The sequence below is a fragment of the Penaeus japonicus genome, unplaced genomic scaffold (assembly GCF_977035675.1).
Source record: "Penaeus japonicus unplaced genomic scaffold, GWHDUDI00000001_assembly GWHDUDI00000022, whole genome shotgun sequence".
NCBI classification, from domain to species: Eukaryota; Metazoa; Arthropoda; class Malacostraca; order Decapoda; family Penaeidae; genus Penaeus; species Penaeus japonicus.
In genome coordinates, this window is record NW_028234424.1 from 22,609,926 (window position 1) to 22,614,925 (window position 5,000).

The 5,000-nt window shown below is 52.6% G+C and overlaps 1 protein-coding gene across 1 annotated transcript in view; it reads right to left on the minus strand.

The window, feature by feature from the left end:
- The window catches only part of LOC122256144 (uncharacterized), a 352,187-nt gene that overhangs the window by 287,576 nt on the left and 59,611 nt on the right, over positions 1–5,000 (minus strand). Inside the window, exon 2 of the mRNA XM_086549962.1 lies at positions 1–310. This exon is cut by the window's left edge and continues 506 nt beyond it. The gene's annotated coding sequence lies outside the window, so the exon portion shown is untranslated. The remainder of the gene's footprint in view (positions 311–5,000) is intronic.

Below are 5,000 nucleotides of genomic sequence, written 5' to 3' on the forward strand. Positions count from 1 at the left end.
TTCTCTTTCTCTCTCTCTTTCTTTCTCTCTCTCTCTTCCTCTCTTTCTCCTTTTTTTTTCCTCTCTAAGTTCCTGTATTACTATATCTCATCGTCCACCCCCACCATCGCCGAGCGAAGCAGCACCATCAGCGGTCACCATCACCCGCACGTCTGTCATGGCTATGGTGTCACGCTAGGAGTTCCCCTGCCAGCTTGCGGCCACACCATAAAGCAGACTTAGGAAGGGACAGCCTCCAGCACACGGCGAGGAATTTACAGGCGAGGAACTTTGTTTTCGTGGCGTAATTAAGTTTATTATAATTCGGCTTCTGGAAGAAAATTAAGCATATGATAACTCGGGATTTTTTTTTCTTTTTTTTTGTGGCAATTAAGATTATTTCGACTCAGGATTTACGACATAATTAGTAAATCTTATGACACGCCATCGGGAGATCATCCCCCCACCCCCCTTCACAACGATCCCCTCCCCTCCCCCCTCATCCCTGTCAACTTCCCCTCCCCTCCTCCTCTTTTTGATTTTCCCGATGGTGACACTGTCAACAAATTCCTCCACGTTTTGCCAAGAAATTTTGATTCTTGACATCTTTCTGCTTTATACAAGTATATATTTCTTATAAAAAAAAAAAAAAAAAACATAATCACTCCATAGGCTAAGACTAAAGAGGGGGGGGGGGGTACCAGTGGTTCCTCACGACATATGGTAGGTTTAGGTGGTGGGGGTAAAGAGGGAGGGGGGCAGGAGGGAGAGGGGGAGAGGGGGGAGGGAGAGGGGGAGAGGGGGGAGGGAAAGGGTGGGTGGAGACGGAGGAAGAGGAGGAAGAGGAAAATAGAGAAGGAAAGAGAGAGGAGGAGGGGAAGAGGGAAGAGGAGGGAGTGGATGGGGATGGGAGGAGAGACGAAGAGGAGGGGAGAGAGGGAGGAAGGGAGGTTATAGCGAGTCGAGGGGGAGAAGGGGAAAGAGGGAGGGGATACGGAGAAAGGGAGGTGGAGGAGGAGTAAGAGGAGCGGGGGGAGGAGGAGGAGGAGGAGGAGGAGGAGGAGGAGGAGGAGGAGGAGGAGGAGGAGAAGAAGAAGAAGAAGAAGGAGGAGGAGGAGAAGGATGAGGACGAGGACGAGGACAAGGACAAGGAGGACGAGGAGGACGAGGATGAGGACAAGGACAAGGAGGAGGAGAAGAAGGAAGTGGAGAAGGAGGACGAGGACAAGGAGGAGGGAGAGGAGGAAGAGGATGGGGGTGATGGAGGAGAAGGAGAAGGAGGAGGAGGAGGAGGAGACGAAGAAGAAGAAGAAGAAGAAGGAGGAGGAGGAGGAGAAGGAGGAGGACGAGGACGAGGACAAGGAAGAGGAGGACGAGGAGGACGAGGATGAGGACAAGGACAAGGAGGAGGAGGAGGAGAAGAAGGAGGTGGAGGTGGAGGAGGAGGACGAGGACAAGGAGGAGGGAGAGGAGGAAGAGGATGGGGGTGATGGAGGAGAAGGAGAAGGAGGAGAAGGAGGAGGAGGAGAAGGAGGAGGAGGAGGAGAAGGAGGAGGAGGAGGAGGAGGAGGAGGAGAAGGAGGAGGAGGAGGAGAAGGAGGAGGAGGAGGAGGAGGAGGAGGGAGGGTCGGGCAGTTAGCAATGATCGCCGGGCCCGCCTATTGTGTGTGATAATGCGTGCAGCAGGTGCGAACGTATAATATTCTATAATCAGCGTCTTCTTAATAGATAGTAATTACAGCCGCGTCACAAACGGCGGTTATGGAGGAGACGTCGGAGCGGGCGGGACTGGCGTCGCCTCGGTCACCTGATTGTGTCTCTGGGGAAGGGGGAAGGGGGGGAGGGGGAGGGGAGGAGATTGAAAGGGGGAGGGGGGAGGGGAGGAGATTGAAAGAGGGGGAGGGGGGAGGGGGAGGAGTGAAAGGGGGGGGGGGGGAGGGGAGGGGGCGGAAAGGGGGGGAGGGGAGGAGATTGAAAGGGAGGGAGGGGGGAGGGGAGGAGGATTGAAAGGGGGAGAGGGGGAGGGGAGGACATTGAAAAGGGGGAAGGGGGGAGGGGAGGAGGATTGAAATGGGGGGAGGAGAAGGGGAGGAGGATTGAAACGGGGGAGGGGGGAGGGGAGGAGATTGAAAGAGGGGGAGGGGGGAGGGGAGGAGATTGAAATGGGGAGGGGGAGAGGAGGAGATTGAAAGGGGGGAGAGGGGAGGGAAGGGGAGGAGATTAAAAGGGGGGGAGGAGGATTGAAATGGGGAGAGGGGGAGGGGAGGACATTGAAAAGGGGGAAGGGGGGAGGGTAGGAGGATTGAAATGGGGGGAGGATTGAAACGGGGGAGGGGAAGGGGAGGAGGATTGAAAGGGGGGAGGGGGGAGGGGGAGGGGAGGAGATTGAAAGGGGGGGGAGGGGGAGGGGAGGAGATTGAAATGGGGAGGGGGGAGAGGAGGAGATTGAAAGAGGGAGGGGAGGGAAGGGGAGGAGATTAAAAGGGGGGGAGGAGGATTGCTCGGAATGGGTAGGAGGATTGAAGAGGGGGAGGCTTGATTGAAACGGGGGTTGGGGGGGAAGGGGAGGGGGGGGGAAAGGGGGGAGGGCGGGAGGGGTGGGGGTGGGGAGGGGGTTGAAGGGGGGGGGAGGGGGGGGGGAAAGGAGATTGAAATGGGGGGGGGGGGGGAGGAGGAGATGGAAAGAGGGAGGCGGGGGGGGGGGGGTGGGGGGGGGGGGGGGGGGGGGGGGGGGGGGAAGGGGAGGAGATTAAAAGGGGGGGAGGAGGATTGAAATGGGGGAGGGGAGAGGGGAGGAGATTGAAAGGGGGGAGGGGGGAGGGGAGGAGATTGAATATGTGGGGAGGGGTGGGGATTGAAGGTGGGAAGAGGGAGGAGGATTAAAGGTGGGAGGGAGGGGGGAGGGGGGAGGATTGAAGGTGGGGGTAGGGGGGAGGGGGTTAAAGGTAAGAGAAAGGGAAAGGGACTGAGATGAAGGGAAGACGGGGAATGGCAGGACTCGTTGAGGGAACAGGGAGAATGGAGGGGGAGGGATAGACGGGAAGAGAGGAGGGGGAGGTTGGGGGTTGAGAGTTAGGAGAGGTATTTGGAAAGGAAAGATGGAGGGGGGAGAGAGAGAGAGAAGGAATGGGAAGAAGGAAAAAAAGAAAGTGGAAGAGGGGAGACGAGGTGAAAGGGAGGTTTAGGGTAGGGGGAGAAGAGGGGAAGTAGTTAGAGCAGGATGGAGAAGGAAGAAAATTAGAAAAAAAAGGAAGGATGGTAAGAGAAGACAACACAAAGGAAGAAACAGAATAGATAAAACAGATAAACAAATCACAAAAAAAAAGAAAAAAAAAGGGAAGAGGGGAGAGGACAGTGAGAAGGGGAGGAGAAGTTGACATACGAGGGGATAATAAAAAAGAGGAGAATGGACGATGGTAAGGTTGTATGCAAAGCTGCGAGGTTTCGAGACCAACGGGTAGGTCGAGTGAAAGCTTGAAATGTTAGAAAACGGGCCTCCAAGACAAGGCGCTGATGGAGGAGTACCATATGAGGGAAAAAAGCTGAGACTTATGTAGGCTGTGTGTGTGTGTGTGTGTGTGCGTGTGTGTGTGTGTGTGTGTGTGTGTGTGTGGTCTGGTTAGGTCATCACTGAGCCAAAGTTAACATCATAGTTCAGTTCTGAAGGAGATTCTTGTGAGATGACAGGTCTATGGTCATCATTGTGGAATGGGAGTTGTTTAAGAAGGAAAAGTTTATTTTTATCACACACACACACACACACTCTACTACACTCAAACGCATCTATCAATTTGGGTAGGTGTGTGTGTGTGTGTTGGTTGTGTGATATATATATCTATAAATATATATATATTACATATGTGTGTGTTTGTTGGTGTGTGTGTGGGTTTGTGTGTGTGTTTGTGTGTGTGTGTGTGTGTTGTTGTGTGTGTGTGTTTGTGTGTATGTATGTATATTTATTATATATATATAAATATATATATATATATATATATATATATATATCTGTCTATATATATATATACATATATATATATATTATATATATATGCATATACATGTGTATATACATATACATTATATATTATATATATATTATCTATATATATATATATATATAATTATAGATATTTATTATATGTGTGTGTGGGGGGGGGGGGTGGGAGGGGGGGGGGGGGGTTGTATGCATATAGCTATATACAGATGTATTTACATCTATAGATATACTGAATATACGCATATCTATTTTTCATATACATATACAAACAATAAACGCATATACGTATAATCTGCGAGGCCAGTAAAAAAGGCAAACGGAAAAGAACCGCAGCTGCGAGCCGTACCGCTGCACGCGCGTGAGACCATCTGCGAGCATCTTTCTCTCCAGCGCGCATACATACGTATATTCAAATGTAGTTGTGGGTAATGTGCATTCATCATTGCGTGAGAGCTTGCGAGCGAGTCTCCTGTGCAAGCAAGCGCCATATGGCCAAGCACAATCCCGCCCCTTGCAACGCTGCCCTCCGCAAGCGCTGACAACGCTGTCGCATGTGTCGACGCGAGGCACTCTGGAAATCGATGCCACTGGGATGACTTATATCCAGTTTGTTAGGGCGATCAGTAGTTATTGTGCTCGGGCCCTCCCCTCTCCTCCCCTCGCCCGCCCCTCTCTTCTCCTTCGCCCTTCCCCTCGCCCTCCCCCCCTCCCCGGCCATCCTCTCCCCTCGTTTCGGCCTCCCTCCCCCCTCCCCCACCTCTATCTCTCCCTCTCTCCCCTCCCGCCGCCTCTTTATTAAAGGACATCAACAGTTTAATTGTCCCAAGAGTCGCTGGCAGACAAGGATCGGGTGCTAGGATTAAGGGTGAATCCTATTCAGACCGGGGGGAGAGAGAGAGGGGGGTAGGGGAGGGTTGTGAGTGGGGGATTGGGGGTTGGGGGGGTTAGGGGGGTCGAAGGGGAAGGGTAAAGAGGGAGGGAGGAAATAGGTACTGTTTTGTAGGCGGTTGTTTGCGCAGCGGAT